Source organism: Rousettus aegyptiacus, unplaced genomic scaffold (assembly GCF_014176215.1).
Source record: "Rousettus aegyptiacus isolate mRouAeg1 unplaced genomic scaffold, mRouAeg1.p scaffold_m13_p_12, whole genome shotgun sequence".
NCBI lineage: Eukaryota > Metazoa > Chordata > Mammalia > Chiroptera > Pteropodidae > Rousettus > Rousettus aegyptiacus.
Genome location: NW_023416287.1, coordinates 77,880,275 through 77,901,134, shown reverse-complemented (window position 1 = coordinate 77,901,134; position 20,860 = coordinate 77,880,275). Strand labels below are relative to the sequence as shown.

At 41.1% G+C, this 20,860-nt stretch overlaps 1 long non-coding RNA gene across 2 annotated transcripts in view; it reads right to left on the bottom strand.

Moving 5' to 3' along the window:
* The window catches only part of LOC107512856, a 212,655-nt gene that overhangs the window by 136,627 nt on the left and 55,168 nt on the right, over positions 1–20,860 (bottom strand). For both annotated transcript variants that reach the window (XR_001597423.2, XR_001597424.2), the window contains exon 3: positions 10,689–10,821. This is a non-coding gene — a long non-coding RNA (uncharacterized LOC107512856). The remainder of the gene's footprint in view (positions 1–10,688; positions 10,822–20,860) is intronic.

Sequence of the window (20,860 nt, the reverse complement as noted above, 5' to 3'; positions counted from 1 at the left end):
AGGCAACTTTGGTGTTCATCAATGGATGAATGGATAAAAAGCAATGGTATGTATATATACAATGGAATATTATTCAGCCATAAAAAAAGAATGGAGTCTTGTCATTTGCAACAACATGGATGGGCCTAGAGGTTATTGTGCTAAGTAGAGTTAAGTTAGAGAAAAACAAATGCCGTATGATTTAACTTACATGTGGAATCTAAAGAACAAAATAAACAAAATAAAAATAAACTCATAGATACAGAGAACATGTTGAGGGGTACCAGATGGGAAGTGAGTTGCGGGGGGGGGGGGGGCGGTGAACAAAGGGAAGGGATTAAGAAGTATAAATTAGTAGTTACAAAATAGTCATGGGGATGTAAAGTATAGCATAAGAAATATAGTCAATATTGAAAAAAAAACACTCAGCCTTTTGGGTTGAAACCCAGTTGTAAGTGTCAAAAACTCCTTTCCTCAAAGTAATTTTATTTTAGGAGGCCGTTACTCATTTCTACCTCCACCACTGGTTTCCTCTCCACCTCCTTGACTATCAACTCTGCATGCCAAAGTGTGAGGCAGCATCTGCTAAGCCACTCACAAAAACCAAGGGTCTTGTTATACCTTTACCTCAGAACACCTTCAAAACAGAGCAGGGCCCTCAATATCTGCATTTAGCTCTATCTGTACTGAGAGCAGCTGGCAGCTTATTAGACTAAAGAAAAAAGAGAAAAAAGAAAAGCTAATCTCCAAGAGCCCACCGATCTCCGCCTCATATTTGTAATGTCTTCCCTGACCACCTTTCAGGATGTAGCCACAAAGAGTCAGATACCCCATTTCCACATGACCATTGCGTTTGCTTCAAAGATCATGTTTCGGGCTAAGTTACGTCCCCGCAAAAACTAATATGTTTAAGTCCTAATCTCAATATTTTAGAATGTGACCATATTTTGAGGCAAAGTTTTTACAAAGATGATTATGTTAACACGAGGTCATTAGCGTGGGCCCTAATCCAGTGACTAGTGTCCTTATATGAAGTTTAGACACAGATGTACACAGAGAGAAGACAATGTGAGGACAAGGGAGAAGATGGTCATCTGCGAGCCAAGGAAAGAGGTCTTGGGAGAAACCAACACCCAACCTCTTGATCATGGATTTCTGGCCTCCAGAACCATGAGAAAAAAAAGTTTCTGGTGTTTAAGCCACCCGGGCTATGGCATCTTGTTACTGCAGCCCTAGCAAACTACTAATATACAGTAAATCGGTTTTCTCTATTAGGGAGTAAACTCCTTGATTACTGGGTCTTATTCATCTTTGTAACTTATAGGGCCTTGCACAGTCCCTGGTCTGTTCTGAGTGCTCCTCGAATGTTTCTTGAAGAAAGAAGGAAAGGATTGGCTGGAGCAGGGCAGGGGCGGGGGAGGGGGGGACTGATCCCTGGAAAATTGCCAATTCACAGTCTGTCTTCTGAGTTTTGTAAGCTGTGTTCCGCTCACACCTAAAGAAATCACTTGACAGTTTGTGTTATTCTTCCTCCTCCCTGGCTTTTAGCCACGCTTACATAAATTATGAGTGAGTCGGAACATGTGTAGGGCTCACTGTGGGCAGAGAACTGTGCTAAGAAGGACAAGGGGACAGTTACAGCGAGTTCTAGCAGTGTCGTCCAGTAAGAATACAAAGTGTGCCATATACGATTTAAAATTTTCTGGTAGCCACATTAAAAGAATTTAAGAGAAATAAACGAAATCGATGTTTTGTATTTTTATTTAACCCAACATATCCAAACTATCATCTGTTCAACATGTAATCAATATTTTTAAATGTTAATGACATTTTACATTCTTCTTTTTCTGTAAAGTCTTCAAAATCCAGTATGTAGTTTACACTTACAGTAAGTTCTGTACTAAAATCTGACTAGACACATGTCGAGTACTGATTACCCACACGTGGCTGGTGGCTACTGCACGGAACAGTGCTAACAACCCAGACTTTAGACTCAGGTGGACATGGATTTGGAGCCTGACCCATCATTGACTAATTTACCTTCTCTGTGCCTCAGTTTCTGCATCTCTTAAATGGAAACTAACACTTCTGAGGACTACTGTGGGGATCTAATGAAGTAACCTAAGTAAAGCCCTAAGCACGATATTTGACACAGCAGCATCCCAGTCACCATGGGCCAGGGTCTACACTACGGATTGTGCATGATTAATACTCAGTAAACTGCAGTGGTGATTATTCTCATTGATTAGTGCTAAAGTTACAAGACCTGAAGCAATTTCTCCATCAGACGTCAAATGAAAAATCTTCCTCTGGCTTGGATTTTTTCACCTTATAATATGGGAATAATGAATGAATCTGCGTCTAAAAATAAAAATGGCCTCCCTATTTAGCCTGATACCTCAAAATATTCATATTAACTTGAAAGGCTTCAGCTTGTAACACTGGACCACAGCAATAAAGACAAACGTTATAGCCTCTCTTCTTCACATGCGCTTCCTCATTAGTTCACTTCAACACACCCCTAGGCAGAGAAATTGTTCTAGCCATTCAAATCCCTGAACTGATCTGACTGAGTCCTATGGTGCTCGTGTGTGTGTGTGTGTGTGTGTGTGTGTGTGTGTGTGTGTAAGAGAGAGAGAGAGAGAGAGAGAGAGAGAGAGAAGGAAAGAGAGCAAGAAAGTGCTTCTCCAAAATCCAGTCAGCTACTATTTCTAAATTATTTCTAAAGAGACACATCTTTTTTTGTGAGGTCTCATAACTCATCCTCACATAACACAGGTGATAAATGCAAGCAGGTAGCTTCCCTGTTAAAATATGGGTAATAGATATATTACTGTATTTGCAATATATTTTTGTTTTGGCATGCGCTGAGCTCTCCTTTACCTTATGATAATAAATTATATAACCTCAACCATAAAATAACATTAAATAACAGAACACAAATAAATTGTAATGATATTCTGTGCTTCGTAACTACTTTCAATTTTAGATCTCAAAGCTCTTTACAAACACATATTAATTAGCTCTAGTACTACATGAGATTAGTTTTTTCCATCTTTATTGAGGTATACTTGAAAAGTAAAAATGGTATATATTAAAGGTGTACGACATGATGCTTTGATATATGGATACACTGTGAAATGATTACTACAATCGAGCTAATTAAAATATCTACCATTTCACAAAGTTATGATTTTTTTTTTGCAGCGAAAATATGTAAGAGCTACTCTCTTAGCAAATTTCAAATGCACAATATGGTATTTTAACTATAGTCATCATGCTGTACATTACATCTCCAGAATTTATTCATTCCATGTAACTGACCCTTTGTATCATTTAACAAACATCTCCCCATTTCCCGTACCCCCCAGCCCTTGGCAACCACCACTCTACTCTCTGCTTCTGTGAGTCTGACTATTTCAGATTCCAAATCTAAGTGAGCTCATGCAGTATTTGTCTGTCTGTGTCTGGCTTATCTAACTTGGCATAATGACCTCCGGGTTCATCTATGTTGTCTCAAATGGCAATATGACTTTCTTCTTTAAGGCTTAATAATACACCTCTATGTGCGTGTGTGTGTGTGTGTGCGCGCGCACGTGCGCGCATATGCCACTTTTTAAAATCTATTCATCTCTTGAAGGACACTTAGTTTATTTCTATATATTGGCAATTACATCTTAAAGTTAATATGAGTCTCTTGTAAATACCGTTGTATCTTGTTTTTTCTTTGTCCATTCAGTCACTCAATGTCTTTCGATTGAATAATTTAATCCATTTACATTTAAAGTAATTATTTATTACTTTTAAGGTCAGGATGTACTTTTCCCATTTTGTTCATTGCTTTCTGACTGTTTTGTAGTTTCTTTGTTCCTTTCTTCTCTTGCTGTTCCTTGGTGACTTGATTTTTTTTCTAGTGATGTGCCCTGATTCCTCTGTATATTTTGTGTGTATCTTCCAGAGGTTTTTTCCTTCTGATTACATGAGGCTTACATAAAACATCTTACAACAGTCTATTTTAAGATGATAACAACTATAATTGCATATAAAAGTTCTATATTTTTCTAATCCTTCCCCAATTTTCTGTTATTGATGTCACAATTTACATCTTTTTATATTATGTATCCATTAGCAATATTGTAGCTATAACTAATTTTAATATTTATGTCTTTTAACTTTTATATTGGAGTTAAAAGTGATTTACTTACTACCACTACAATATTAGATTATCTTGAATTTGACTATATACTTACCTTTATCAGTTGAGTTTTATGCTTTCATATATTTCCATGTTATTAATTAGTGTCCTCTCATTTCAACTTGAAGAACTCCCTTTAACATCTAAGGCAGGTCTAGCGGTGATAAACTCCCTCAATATTTTGTTAATTAAAAAAAACCTAAAGTAAATATTATATTAAATAAACCTATTAAATTAACCAAGCATGTGTCTCAAGGCATTTGTCATATTATTCTTTAAATGTTTGATAGGTGTGAAATAATTTTGTTAGAAACTATGAATCAGGCAACATTTGAGGATACTTCATACCTCAAGGAGTAGTGTTTGTCGAGTGGAAAGTCATAATAAATAATTGTATGTGATTGGGCGGTAGATAGCATATCACTGCTAAAATGGCTAGTTATTTACAGGAAGAACATACAAATTTGTCATTATAGAGCACTTGGTTTTGTGGTTAGGACACTCACTGCCTAGAATCATATATGCTATGATCTCGGGTAAGCCATCTAACCTTTTCGTTTCTCACATTTCTCTGTGAAGAAAAAATAAAATGGAGATATCAATAGTGTCTGTGACACTGTGTTGAGAGGATTAAATGGCATAATCCAGGTAGAGTCTGGGTCTGCCCACCACCACCCTACCTACCCCCAGGGGGAAATGTGGCAATGTCTGGAGATAATTTTAGTTGACGCAAATTGGGGGATGGGGTGCTACTGGCATCTAGTAAGCAAGACCAGGGATGCTGCTGAACATCCTATAATGCACAGACAGCCTCCCGGAATTAAAAATTATTCAGTCCCAAGTGTCAATAGTGCTGAAGTGGAGAAATCCTAACACAGAACACTAACACAATGCCTGGTGTGTGGACTATGCTCTACACTGTTAGCTGCCATACTATCATCATCATTACTGTTGTAACACCAAAAGAGACCTGAGCACATTGGTACCTGGATGTTTCTTCTTTCACTTAAATTGATTAACAGATGTTTAAGTTGGCCCAACATGGTCTGTAACGCAGTGGGATGACTAACTCTTCCAGGCATGCCTTTAGAATATAAGAGGTGATATCTATTCTCCTTTACTTACAGCTATGAGCTACAATTTCCTTCCCCTCTGCCGTCACTTCTTATTTCCACTTTGTAGCTGCATTAATTAACTCTGGAAAGGATTTTGGATGCCTATTAATAGAAAGGACTTTTGCTTTCAAAGATAAAGCTATATTACTATCAAGCCTCTGCCACACAGTATAGGAAAACAGCCTTTAAAAAGAGCAGCTCTGGGCAAACAGCAGCAAATTATTCATTGTTAATTCTGGGCTGCCTTTAAAAAGAAAACACTTTAAAAAAAATAAATAAACGAAGACAAGATAAACAGTAGTCAGAGAAGTTTGGTACCCACTAGCAGGACGTGACCTTTAAGCTGCTGAGCTAGTATACAGTAAGTCACTCAACTATCATATTGAAATGATGTATGACTATGAGTACCTAATCAATTTGCCCTATTTTCTATAAAGAGATGCCCTTCTCTATACAAGCAAACCTTATAGGCAAAGTTGCCATCTTCTCAACAACAAAAAAAAGCATTTTGGATTATAAATAAAAGCGAAGACCAATATTTCCACCTCTTGCTGTCTACCTTCTTTTCTGACAAACCAACAATAAAGAGCAGCCCACAAGGCTTCTACCTATGAATGTTGGTTAGATCATTTTCCACTAAGATAGAGAGAAGTATTAACATATCCTGGGTTTTAAAGACAAGCCATGCAATCAACTGAGTGTCCGCAACACTTTTAATTCTGTAACAAATGGCTTTTCTACACTGAGCAAGCCATATATTTCTTTGTTTTTTTTTGTCTCTAGAGCTGGATGTTAGCAGCAGGTCCCTAGAAAGAGGCCAATTTCACTCAAAATCACTAGGAGGAAAGAATTTCCTGAATGTATCTGTATTTCCACCCCTCCCTTCCCCAGGGGAGAGGTCTGACATACCTAGAAAGAGGAAATCAGAAATTCAACCCCTAAGTAGTAGTAAAAGGTAAAAAGAGGATAGGGGAGGCATCTGGATGGAGATAATACAAATCACTAGGTGGGAAATTTATCTCTTTAATTACAAGGTCTACATGCGTGCTTTCCCATCAGGGTTGAAGAGAACCTGGTGACCACAGGGTATTCCCTCGGAATTCATAGTCAAGACAGTCATCAAACAGAGGGAATAAATAGACGTGGGGTTTTCTCTGTTTCTGGAACAAGAGTAGAACAGACTTCACTCCACACAGAGAGTACAGTGATTGTCTGATAACTTTGTCCCTCCCTTTCTCCCATAAATATTCTCAGACCTCCTCTCTTATGTCCCAATTGATCCCTCCTTCCTGGTTTCTGTAACTTCCTCAGCTGCGACAACTGAGCTCCACCTCTCCCCAACCTCCAGTACATTATTCTAATCGATTGAATTGGAATTCAATGATATTTGGCTTAGCAGCTGCTTATATACCGACCGCTATTATTCTCTGATTATTTCTTATCAGTAAAACTTGTCTTCCCACGCATTTCCAAGTTAAGGACTATCTCTAAACTTTTTTTCTTTTTATTCTCTAGAGCAGAGTGCTAGCTAAAGCACTTAATAAATATTTGATAAACTGGATTGAATTAAATAAATCAGGGGTCACATGGCCTGGATTTGTCCATCTTTTACTTATACTTGGCATATAGGTGGGCATGAGTGTGCACAGATATGATTTTGGGGTACAAAGAAGGAGATATAGACAATTTTCCAACTGGTGCCACAAACCCAGAAACTTTCAGATTTGCATACTAAGAATCTCTGCTATTAGGCCCCCTCTTCTGGAAATGAGGAGATAATGACTAGACTCAAAAGGCGTGTAAACAACCTAAGTACCATTAACATATATAATTGGACAAAGAAGATGTAGTATATATCTACACAATGAAATACTACTCAGACATTTTTTTAAAAGAGGAAATAGTACCTTTTGTGACGACGTGGATGGATCTTGAGACTATTATGCTAAGTGAAATCAAACAGGTGGAAAAGGACAAAAGTCATATGATTTTACTCATACATAGACTATAAAACAAAAAGTTAGAAACCAACTAACAAAACAAACAAAAAAAACTCACAGATGCAGACAACAGAATGGTGGTTACCAAGGGGGAAGGAGGGTGGAAAGAGAGCAAAGTGGGTAAAGGGAGTCGAATATATGGCAATGGAAGAAAAACTAGACTTCAAGTGGTGAGCACATCGTAGAGTATACAGATGTCAAATTACACCTCCTATAACTGGAATTTGTATAATGTTATTAACCAATGTTACCCAAATAAACTTAATGTTTTAAAGGCGGGGGTCAAAGGAGAATGTTGGGGCCCAAGAGAAGGAAGAAGAGAATTACAGCATGTTGCCTCCCCTTCTCCATCTCTTCCTTCAGTTCCAGCCTGTCGGGCATTTTCTTTTCTGTAATAGACACAATAATGGCCCCCAAAGATACCAATATCCTTATTCCTAGAATCTATAAATATGTTATGCTACATGGTAAAGGGAAATTAAGGTTTCAGATGGAATTGAGGTTGCTTTTCAGCTGACTTTAAAATAAGAAGATTATCCTGGATTATCTGAATGGACCCAGCATAGCTACAGGGTCCCTGAAAGTAGATGAGGCAGGCAGGAGAGAGTAAAAATCAAAGACTTGAAGATGCTGCACCGCTGGCTCTGAAGATGGAACAAGGGGTCACAAGCCGTGGAACAGGAGTGGCATTTAGAGATTGGAAAAGATAAGGATACAGATGATCCCCTAGAGCCTCCAAGAGGAACAGAGCCCTGCCTACATCTTGATTTTAGCCTAATTAGATACATTTTGGACTTCTGACATCCAAAACTGTAAGATAACTTTGCGTTATTTTAAGCCGCCAACTTCGTAGTTATTTGTGACAGCAGCAGTAGGAAATCAATACATCTGCTGACCCATCAAACTCACCATGCCCCCATATGAACTCAAGAGGGAGGCTGGACACATGCAAATCTCCAAAACTGGGGCCAACTGGCCATCTGCATCAGAATTACTGACTATAAAGGATGGTACCAGGCCCACTTCCAACTCGCTTCATCAGACTCTCTGGTGGTAGGACCCCAGAATGCCCTAATCAGTCTTATGCACAGTGAAGGCCAGAAGATACTGACAGGGAGCACAGTGCCTGGAAGACAGGAGGCCTCCCCTAACCAGCCATGGGTCCGCAGGCAAGTCCCCTCCCCTCTCAAAGATTCAGTTCCTCTTCACAGCTTGAACATGCTAATTCACCATCTTTCCCATCTCCTCTTAATAATTTTTGTGTAAAGTTGCGATTGAAACCTCGGTTCAGCGCAAAGGTGTTTTGGTATGTCTTTGTATAAGTGGCTTCTTCCTGGTTCCAGTGTAAACTGTAATTCTGAATGTAGTAAAATGTAGACCACAAGACACATGAAAAGATGCTCAACATCACTAATCATTATGCAAATCAAATGCAAATCAAAACTACGATGAGATACCATCTTACGCCCATTAGGATGGCAAAAAGGAAGGGAGAGAGGGAAAGAAGGAGGGAGAAAGGGAGAGAGGAAAGAAGGAAGAAACAACAAATATTAGGATGTAGAGAAATTAGACTCTCTGTGCACTATTGGTGGGAATGTAAAATAGTGCAACTTTTATGAAAACAGTAAAGCAGCTCTTCAAAAAATTGAAAATAGAATTACCATATGATCCTGCAATTCCACTTTCGGCTATATGCCCCCAAAAAATGAAGCACAGGGACTCAAAGACATATTTGTACACCCATATTCATGTGGCATTATTTGCAAAAGTCAAAAGGTGCAAGCAACCCAAGTGTCCATCAACAGATGAAAAGATAAACAAAATTTGGTGTACGCATACAGTGGAATATTGCTCGGCCTTAAACAAGGAATTCTGATACCTGCTGCAACATGGATGAGCCTTGAGGACACTGTGCTGAGTGAAATAAGCCACGCATAAAAAAGACAAGCACCGTCTGGCTCCACTCATATGAGGTACCTAGAGTAGTCAAATTCATAGAGACAGAAAGTCAAATGGTGGTTGTCAGGGACGGGGGTGGGGGTGGGGGGAAGACAGAATAGGGTGTTATTGTTTAATGGGTACAGTTTCAGCTCTACAAGGTGAAAGAGTTTTGTAGATGGACAGTGGTGATAATAGCACAGCAATGTAAATGTACTTAATGCTATTGAACTGTACCCTGAAAATGGTTACGTTCCTAAATTTTATGTTTGCATATTTTACCATGATTAAATTTTAAAAAAAGAAAAAAAAAATGTAGACCGAAAATGTCAGCTGCCTGGAGATGGAAGGAGAAGAAACATTAGGGGTTAGTTCTCCTTTCCCCGAAATGTGGCTGAGCCCACACCATTGTCCTCACGTCGCCATCATCACCCACAGACAGGGACGAAACTCTCTCCACGGGTCCTGTCCCTCCCTTCGGTTCTGTGTTTGTGACTCACCCTCATTCGCAAGAGACGAACGCTCCTCACTCCATTCTTGCCCACGTGTGGAGACACAGCGTGAGCCATGCTAGGCCTGTGACTTCCAAAAGTCTCACACTGGACGGAAATTACGCTGGATGGAATCACTCTCCCCAACTTCTCACACCCAGATACTGCTTTGCCAGTGAGCACACAGGGATAAGAGCACCTCCCCCCCCCCTCCATTTCCTAATTTACCTCTTAGCCTACCCAAGTTAAGAGGTAAATTTATTTAGCTTCGAAGTAGACAATAGGCCTGTTTAATTAGACATTTTATCTATTACCTCCATTAAGTCTGTCCTTGCTGGAAAAATCTATTAATTTAATCGCTATTTCCCAATCACCTTAAGCACAGGCTTCAATCACTATAGACAGTTAAGCCTACAGGAGAAGAGGAAAAATCTGCAAATCTATAATGACCAGTCCTGAGTGAGGTTGGTTAGCAAACAAGGATTAGGATTCAACTAAATTATGCAATAGAATGATGAAGGTCAGGTGACCCGATGCTGATCATCTGCATAGCGTAAGACCTAGCTGGGCTTTATTAATATTTGCCCATGTCTCTGTTTCTTGGCCTTGGCAGTCCATGCCATGCTGAGTTATTTCCATATGGTTTCTGAGCACTAGAGATAATATATCGGGGCCTTCTTAAACATCGCGGTCTCCCACAGCTGGAGGGCCCCCAAGAGATCGTCTTGGAGATGGGGAAAGAGAGGCGTGGAGGCAGTGAGCAACTAGCCAAACAGCCAGACGCTCAGTGACAGGGTTGGGGCCAGAATTCAGGCCCCTAACCTTTAGCCCAAAGCTCTTTCTACTTTCCTGCCCTACCTCCCTACCCACACATCACACACTTCGCCGGCATGTCTTAATAAGCACCCAATATTATACGATCCTGCATAAATCAGTTAGGAACAAACGTTTGGTACAATCACTCATCTACCTTCTTCCATGAGTTTATTCACACCCCTCCGGCCAGCTGCATGTTCCAGCAGGGACGCCCAGAGAGGCAGACACAGCTCTTCGGTTCCAGAGTCCCCTTAGGAATCGGACCTCACAGATCCAAGACCTTTCTTCTAAAAAAAAAAATAGAGATGACAAGGATTTACTTTCCCACTTGAATCAGAGAAAAGAAGGTTAAGGGAATATAACGCTCTGCTTGGTGGTTACGTACTAATCTGTGAGGTAGGGAGCCCTCGCCAGAACCCTCACGCCCCATTATTACAGAGCTGAAGAAACAGAGCAAGGGCCACGTGCTTCTCCATTACTCACAAGGCGCCTCTGTGAACTGCAGGTCAGGGACCTGATGGGAAGCCAAGGATGTCAGATGAATATGTCCCCACACTCTACCCATCAGCACCAAGTAATTGGTTTTTTAACCTTCATTTCAAAGGAGTCGATTTATTAAGTTAGTGAATAGTTTAAGAAATCAACTATCCCAGGAAAAGAAAAGAGGAAAGTGTGTATGTGCATGTGCATGTCTGTGTGTGAGAGAGACAGAGAGACAGAGAGACAGAAAATAGAGACAGAAAGACAGGGAGTGAGAAGGATCCAGGTGGGAGTTAAAATTCTAAGAAGCACACATTTAGAGCTAATGCACTGGCCTGAACCAAAGGAAATGCCATTAATGGGTACTAAGCTCACAAAGTTAATCAGAAATGTAGAATTTAAGGTCTGTATAATAGCCTTCACTCACCACACATTTCATGCTGCATTTTCAATTACCCCTTAGGCAATTAACTATGCAGCTTAAATGATATGTGTGGAATTTAGAAGAGATTAATCCTAACACAGTCTGCTAGCAAAGCTTCAGCATTCAGAAGTTTAATGAGGTGATAATGAGGAAGAAACTGCCCCAACCCTTACTAAACCAAGCTGTACAGAGTCTGTCATGCGTTGTCAAAAGCACACAGCAATCACAGGGTGGCCAGGTAGAGTAGATGCTTTCTGAAAGCCTCAGGCCTTAATATTCTGAAAGCAGCTGGTTCTCGTCCCTCCCTCCTCCCTCCTCCCACCTCCGGCTTTCCCAGGTTCTTCAGGAATGACAGGAAAATGTAACTCTCCATAAATCTTAATATTCGTTTTTCTGGTTGGCTTGGGTTGAGCTACTCACAAGATTGTTTTTTCTTCTCCCAAATTATTCATCTTTTTTCTTACTCATCTTTTTTTTTCTAAATTAACAAACAGATGTCCTTGATGAGACAACTAATTTTTTTAATTTAAAAAAAAAATTTTGAGGTGGGCCATTTGTGATTTATCTTTAAGCAAAATGGGCTTCTTGAAATGGTATAGAGTGCACATGTCAGAGATATGAATTCTCTTCCAAGTTGGTCCCTCAAACAAGCTGGGTGATCTTGCAAAAGTCACTTAACCGTATTTTAATCTTATAGTCATTCACATAAGAAATACTTGCTGTACACCCACCATGGCAAAGAAGGCTGTATTGTGTATCGGCAGGGAGGTACAAAGATGTATAGGACAGGGCTCTGATCCCCGGGGAGATGAAAGTCTCCATGAGAAACTCAGTTCTGCCAAGTGCCCAAAATCAAGCACAAATAAAGTTCTACAGGAATTCAGAGAGAAATCCCTTTGGGAGAAGGAGATCCTGAAAAACTTAGGGCAAGAGCCACAGTCCAGTTGGACTTTAAGGGATAAGTGACATTCAACAGACAGAAAAGGGGGATGGAGGATCAAGAACTGGACAATATAATGAAAACATGTTCAGAAAGTTGAGGTCCAATGCAGTCAAGCGAGCAAACAGTAGAGCTAAAACCAAAAACAGACGTCTTTAAAGGCTGGGCTGGGAGGTTGAGACCCCCATCTGCTGTCTGGCCTTATATTATGGGTAAAATAAAGCAAAGGAGAGAAGAGAGCGGGAGACCAGTTTTCAGACAGCTAGGTGAGGTCAGATGTAAGCTAAAAAAACATGAGCTAGCATGAGGACAGTGGAAACAGAAAGAAATGCACTAAAGCAAGACATTCGACAAAGTAATTTCTTCAACGTTCCAGAGTTCAGCGTGGAGATGAGGAGGGTATTAAAGATGCCTGAAGTTTCCAAGGAGGCATTCAAGATAATGACGGTAATGACAATGAGAATCTAAGCTTGTTGGAGAGAAACAGTTTTTCATTTCAGAATGTTTGAGATTTAGGGGTTGGCCAAATGTCCAGGGAGAGGCCAATAAGAATTTAAACGAAAGACTGTAGTCGGAGAGACAGCAGAGCCTCCAACAGCTCGCCTGTAAATTGAAGGTTCAGACAAGATTGATAAATTCTCAATCCTGGATGTACAGATGTCCAGGCCGTACCCCAGACCAATTAAGACAGAGTAGCTGGGCCTTGGGTCTTGGAGGGATGATGCACACAAGAAAACAGCCAGCCCTTTGATGAATCTGTTTTTTCACCTTCTTTCTGAACAAGATTGTTGGAAGGAATAAGCTCAATGGCTTTTACTCAACTTGACAAAGATTTACCTCAAGAATCTTCAACAGAGAGAAACATTTTACTGAGTATTCCTAAGTGAAAACTGGTCTCTACATTCTGTACCTATCGCTGGCAACATTTCTGTCCCCCTGAAAAAGAGCCGTAAAAAAAAGATAAGAGAGAAAGAAATCTCAGGAAGTCAGTAGGTGGGGCAGGTCAGGGGGGAGGGAGGAAGTTAACCAGAAGTCTGAATTCTTGGAATTGGCTGCAAGTCGGGGCTGGTTATAATTTGTGCTGCCCGGACACAGTCCTTTCTCCACTATGGCCTTGCTAATGATCCCACACACATTCTTTATTCCTTATGCCTTGGAAATCTCTTTCCATCAATCTTCTAATATGATCCTACAACCACCCTATGAGCTAGACAGAACTGGCATTATTAATGCTCTTTTCACATATGGGGGAAACAGAGGCCTGGAGACAGGAAGTGACCCTCACCCAAGTCCTCAGCTAGCAAAGTTAGGACTGGAAAGGACAGAGACCTCAAGCCAGGGTTCTTCCCACCTCATTCTGATGCCTCCAGGAATGAGGAACTTAGGGAATGTAATGGAGATGGGAGGGAGGATTCAGAGTCAAAGGTCTCTTAATTCAACATACTCTTGGCCAGTCTATAAACCTTGTCCTCCACCAAACGTAAGACTGGAACTCAAAGTGTGGAGCAAGACTGGCTGGGTTTTTCTTGTTTTTGTTTTTGTTTTTTTACCTGCATCTCTTCTGTTCTTTCTTCTATCCAGTGACGGAAGTGCCTAGGAGCAGGGAACTTAATAAGGGCAGTTGGAGCAGGAAGAAAGAGAAGCAAGCAGTATGTATTCTCCAGAAGCTGGTGATGGTAACTACCAATCAGGATTTAGGTACGTAGAAGCTGCTGATGAAAAGCTGTGCGGAGGAAGGTCTCGTGGGTCCAGCCCATGTGATTCCCTGACACGAGGCAGCAACTCAAATATTATTTGCTGAACGAGAATCGGGGATTCTGCTCTGGAAAGTTCATACTACCTTGTCGAGGAAAACACAACTTCACTTCAGCCAAAAAAAGAAGGAAAAAAAAAGAAAGAAAGAAAAAAGGAACAAGAAGAAAAAGAAAAGACCTTACATTGTATTCCATTTACATCAATTACCATGCCGAGTTTCTGGGGATACACACCCCCTCAGCCAGGGAGAATCACAGGGTCAAATCCGCTCTCTCAGGAATCGATGGATTTCAAGGACAGAAATCCACTCAAGCTGTGTGACCCTGGATAAGACACTATTATGCCTCAATTTTCTCACCTGTAGAATGGAGAAAATACCGAAATCATAAGCCTACGTGGCTATTCAAGAGCTGGGCCACATTTAAGACAGTTTCTAATTAAACGCGGACTCTGAATGTCAAACTTTGGTAGTATTCATTCTTTAAGAATTCAAGTTGGGAAAAAAATATATCTGAATTAGAATTCAGAGAGAACCTTGGAATGTAACTGTAATTTATTTTCAAAAATTTAAATGGGGAAAAAATGTATCTGATTTAGGCTTGAGAGAGAACCTCAGAATGTGGATAAAATGGAAACTTGATTTCCTGGGCTCAGGGAAGGGTGTATCGGTAGCTTTTCCACCTAGATCATGAGCTGTGTGATAGCGAGGCCCCTCCACCGGCTCAGGAAGAGAGAGGTCTCTCGGGCAGAGTCAGGCATGGGGGTTGTATGCAGTCTGGCAGCTGGAGAGACAGGTGGCCTCAGGGCAGCCAAGCGCACAGGTAGAGAAGCACTGACAAGTAGTGCTCAGGAGGGTGGCTCTGTCATCAGAGGGCGTAGGCTTCTGCGCACACCACAAGGCTTTAGGGAGAGGCTTTAATGAGCTAACCCCCGCAAAATCACGTAGCATAGCACCTGGTTCAGAGAGAGCACTCAATATACAGTAGCCATTGGTATTGGTTTGGTTCAATAAACTGTGCCAGGAGCTGGATAAAAAAGATGAATAAATCTAGTCCTGGCCCTTGAGAACACATGCACATAAAGTGTTAAGGAACACACGTGTGCACAAACCTACTTACAACCTTCTTGGACTTTAGCCAACAGTCATAAAGAAAGTTGTCAAGCCATCGTAAGGGGAATGTTTATGTCCTATAGATACAGTTGTATAAATGTAGGTTTCATTCCTGGAAAGCTCTTTAGACCATATAAATAGCATATATACTTTACGCAACTACTGGTACATACTTTTTTAGATATCTACTAAAATTAAATGCAAATATTAAATCCAAATATTTAATATTAAAGTAATCTTTAAAACAACCTTTTAGGAGAATTTTCCAACATGAACTAGACTGGCTGAAGTATCTGAAAATAAGAAAGCAATAAAGGTTACACAGAAGATAACATCTCTTCTTGGTAATCTCCCTGAAGCAAGAATAAGCATTTTTTCCTTCGTTGCTCTCAGGATTTTCAAACTACATTCAAAGTCGTGAGTCGAAACTTTTCCTTGCCAATATGATGTTCACTAATACCACTGAAAGTGTGGAAACCACATGCTGAGGAAAGGGTATTTTTCTGGAAGATTTCCTCAGCGATCTCCTTTCACGAATGTTAAAAGATGTCTCTAACCTCTGGATGATTCTAGCGCTCTTGAATACCTTTTATTATTAACTCACTTGTCTCACTTAAGCAACTTGCTAGTTGAAGCAGCTGGATACTTAACACCTCTGTGTCTCCATTACCTCACTTGTGAAATGGGAATAATTAATGGAAACTACCTCCAAGGATACTTTTAGGAGCAACGGAGTTATTACATATAAAGTGTTTAGAACAGTACAGTCATCCCCCACCCCCTTATTCACGTGGGATACACTCCAAGGCCCCCAGTGGCGGCCTGAACCCATGGATCGTACCAAACACTCTCTACAGTATTTTTTCCAACATGTACACACCTATGATAAAGTTTAATTTATAAATTATGCACAGTTAAGAGATTAACAAGAATAACTAACGATAAAAAAGGACAATTATAACAATATACTGTCATAAAAGTTATATGAATGACTTTGGGGCCATTATTAAGTAAAGTAAGGGTTACCTGAACATGAGCCCTGTGACACTGTGACAGTCAATCTGATTCCCGAGATGGCTACTAAGCGACTAACAGGTGGGTGGTGTACACAGCATGGAGACCCTGGACGAAGTGACGATCCACGTCTCAGGAAGGACGAAAAGGAACGGGGAGAGATTTCATCACGGTACTCAGAATGGTGACCAATTTAAACATACGAATTATTTATTTCTCAAATTTTTTTTCCATTTAATTTCTTTGGACCACGGTTGATTGACGGTAACTGAAACCACAGAAAGCAAAACGGCACACGAGGCGGGACCACGGTACTTTGGTAATAAATGCTTAGTAAGTGTTAGCTATTTTCATTATTGCCATCATTGCTATTGTCAATTTTTCAGTTTCTTTTTATATCTGTACGTGCTGTTTCCTTCAAATACTTCAAATAGGCCATGAGTTTTGTTTCTAAAGCAAACAAATCATCCTTTCTCTTGCTTCTCTGAAAAATGTCTTTCTTTGATGTCTTACCAATCTACTCACAAGCATTTTAAAGAAAAATTATATCTTTTTCCCAAAATGTTTGCTTAGTAACAAGACATGTGAAATTTCCTCCCTCCTGAAGCAGCTCATTGCATTTTCATCGTGGATGGATGCACTGAAAGTCAGAGGAAGTCCTACTGACATATGTCAGAAAACCAGAAGGCAGCACACATGAGGATAGAGCAGCTAAGGGAGATCAACGACTGAGAGGCCTCAAGGGTCCTGGAGAACAGGGGCTTCCAGCCCTGGCCGCACTGTGGGATCGTCCATTCCAGACCCTCCTCACCGCTCAAGTGAGGTCAATGGCCCAGCAGCACCAGCAGCTCCTAGCGGCTGCTTTGCTACGCACAGTCCCCCGCCCCTGAGACCTGCTGAATCAGAATCTGCATTTTAACCAGATCCCTAGAGGATTCACGCGCTCGGTACACTTTGAGAAGCACCAATTTAGGTAAGTTTTTTTTTTTTTTAATGCCAATGTCCAGACATCAGTCCCCAAATCCATAAAATCAGATTCCCTGGGGGGTGAGGCCCGGGTTTTGATATTTCTTTGAAAAAAGCTCCCCAGATGACTCCAACGTGCGGCTAGGGTTGGAAAACCGACAGAAAAGGATAGGCGAACTGAGTGTGGCATCAACCTGGTAAAGCAGGAAAGAACACCGTTCTAAGCAGAAGGACGACAATGAGTGCATCTGGAGAAAGATTTGGGGGCGGGGGGGAGGAAGAGCAAGATGTCTAGGGGTTTGCGGTAGCTGAAATACAAGACAGGGGTCGTGGGAGATGAGGGCAGACAGTCAGAAGGCAGGCCATGAAAAGGGCCATATGCTTCGATCAGGACTTTAGAGCATATCCCGCACAGGGAGGCGCCGAAGGGTTTTAATGAGCACGCAGTTTGTGTATCAGAAAGATCGCTCCGTCTGCTATAGAGAACGGATTTGATGAGGACAAGACACAAGACCGGAAGACCAGTTACAAAGATAATGAATTATTCTTGATAAGTACAAAGGGCCTGGATCGGGCTAATTGAAGTTAGAGAAAAAGGACAGCCTCTAGAATTAGCACAGGCAAAACAGGCAGGACTTTCCGTGGGAAGGAAGGGACTTTACTGACAGTAACACTGATGAGCAGGGATAATCGGCTACAGAATCTAGCATCCCAGGAAGTGGTTGTGCAGACATGTAATGAAGGAAGAAGGGTTTTTCGGAATCCGTGTAGCTGACCTGAAGCTTGCCAAGGAATTCGGGAGGAAAGAGGGCTGCTAGGAAATCATGTGATTCACCTAAGGGGACACAGGTACTTCCCTGTATTCTACCTTGGCATATGCATGTTTGTTCCCTCCCAGCGGATCACTAGCTGCCAAAAAGCCAGAGTTGGTCCTTTCGTGCTTGTAACCCAGAGCCTAGCCTGGTACCTAGCACTCAGCAAGTATTCCTCAAATGTCTACGGGCTGAAGAGAGGAAGGGGAGGGACATTCCAAAAACAAGTCCAGGGAGCCAAGCTCTTCAAACCAAACAGCAGCAACAACCCATCTGCTTCTCAAACTGCAGTCTGAGAAGCCTCTTCCCAAAGCACAAATTCCCAGCATGAACTAGACTAGACCAGCACTTCTCAAACCTTCATGTGCATACGAAACATCTGCCGGGAGAGCTTAATAAAATGAAGATTCTGACTCAGTAGGGCTGGGAGGGGGCTGAGATTCTGCATGTCTGCTCATGATGCTTTGGACATACTCTAAGTCTGTAAGAACTGCTTAAGAAGCAGACCTGGGCCCTGTGAGTCAGGCCGTAGTAGATGGGGTAACCTTGAAACTTGCCCCACAACGGTTATCTCTGTTCTTCTGGCTCATTTTCCTTAAGAGGTTAAAGATCAGACCTACGGGAAGCTGAAGAGATGGTGTGTCACCTCTGGGCTATGGAAGGCGTGGAGGTGGAAAATCAGACCCATGTGTCTAAGGGGGAAAACTCAGGGGATTCTCTGGGCTGGAGGAGCCGCTGAAGGAATTAACCTGCAGAAGATTAGTGAAAGGTTTCTGCCTGAGGCGAGACTCTGAGTTCAGGAGGGTGTGGGACAGGCCTATTTCTACCACTGGCTGCCTGCCTTCGCCAACAGATTTTTTTGTCTTTCTGCCCACTGAATTCCTCTCCATCTGCTGAAAATGGGACAAGTACAGCCTTTATCTCTGCCATTCTGGAATCCCTAATCTGGTAACTTGTGAAAAAGGAATTCACTGTACCTGGCTTCGGTCAGCCTAGCCTGTTGCCGCTAGAAATAGGGGTCTGATAAGAGAAGTTCCCTAACTGCCCTCAGATAGGAAATGGAATTTTGGGTGAGTGTAAAGCATTAAGGGACTCGTTTCAGCATAATGCTCCCCACGGCAGTTCTCCAAGTGAGTTCATCCAAGTGGGCTTCTGGCCAATCCCTACTCTGTCGAGGTTTATAATATACCAGTAATTTTTTTCTTCTACTCATGGAAAAGTAAGGTAATCTGTTTATTTTTGAGCCTTCGAGGAGGTCCTTCCTAACCTAACCTAACTCCTTAACCTCATCTCCCACCTGGCACTCAAGCTCAAGCTCATTGCTATTGCTATGCATTTTGTTTGTTTGTTTGTTTGTTTGTTTGTTTGTTTTTTCTTGCTTGGAATTCCCTCCCTCTCTGCCCATTCACTTTTCAAGGTGCAGGTCAAGGCCTGCCTTGTCCAGGAAACTCCCCTTAACCATCCTTTTTAGAGTCATCCTTCCCTCCTACTCCAGCACTGAGCCAGCAACACAGAATTTCATAGTGCATTGTGCTGAGAATATCCCTATCTGTTTGTAAGTTTGTTTTCACTCCAAGACTGTGGATGCCTTAAAGTCAGGGACCAAATCTTATTTCTTTTGGATTCTGAACAGAGCCTAGTAGAGTGGTAGGACATTAAGTGGTCAGTACGTTTTCTCTTGTTTATTAAATTATTCCTCGTTGGGATATTTTTAGGTGGTAGATTTGGTGCAGTGGATTTTTAAGTGGTATGCAGGTTTGGTGGTTTGCATGGACCAAGAGACCCATAAGCAAAAATTGAAGAATCAGGCTCTAAGCACAAACTGACCTGTGAATTTTATGTCTCCTTGCTGTAAGAGAGGGTTCTTCTTCCTTACTCCCTAAAATGATAGTAGAATCAGTAGCAGCAGCAATAGTCTTAGCAGCAGCAGTAGCAGCAAGTCCTGCCGGTCGTCCACTCACTGTTTGTCGCCTCTCTGACTCCCCTCATCTACCATTCTCCCCCTTGCTCCCTGCACTCCAGACCGCTGACCTCCCTGTTGCTCGAACAAACCAGGCATATTTCCACCTCAGGGCCACTGAACTAACTCTTCTGCCAGTCTGGAAGGCTCTTCCCCAAACAGGCACATGGCTTATTCACTCCTCTCCTTCAGGAGTTTCTCAAAGGGAAAATTTCTTAAACACTATTTAAAATGATAATCCACCCATCATCCCTCTTCCAACACTACTTACCTCTTTTCCCGGCTTGATGTTTCCCCATAATGTGTATCACCATCTCACATACTATAAATTGTATTTTTTTATTTTCTTTGTTATCCGCTGGTGGAATGTGCACTCCACGAGAACAGGAGTGTTTGTAAGTGGACCAATTTTTGATATTCAGATATTTAATATTACGTGTTTAAAAATTAAACTAGAACATCAAAAATGATTCCATACATACAATTGCTTGGTATGAGGAAAGTTTTTTTTTAAAGTGAATAGATTTTAAATTGTAATGGTAAATTGTAAATTATTATTTAAATAATTAAAATATGAAGTAAATAGTAAAGAGAAATTATCAGGTAAATATAAATATAAGTTCCATCCAAATGTTACAAAATCATGATAGGGGTCTGAAGAAGACTTAAGTTTGACCCCTACTAGATTAATGATAGGTCATCTGATTTTGTTGATATTGTGAATTTTTCAAAAATTCTAATCTCTATGTTAATGGTAATGCTACTTTGTTTTCAGCCTATCTGAGACATGCCAGTGTAGCATTTCTGTTTTAATGTACACTGGGACCCCGATGTCTCAGAATTTATTTCAGTTTGGTGTTCCAT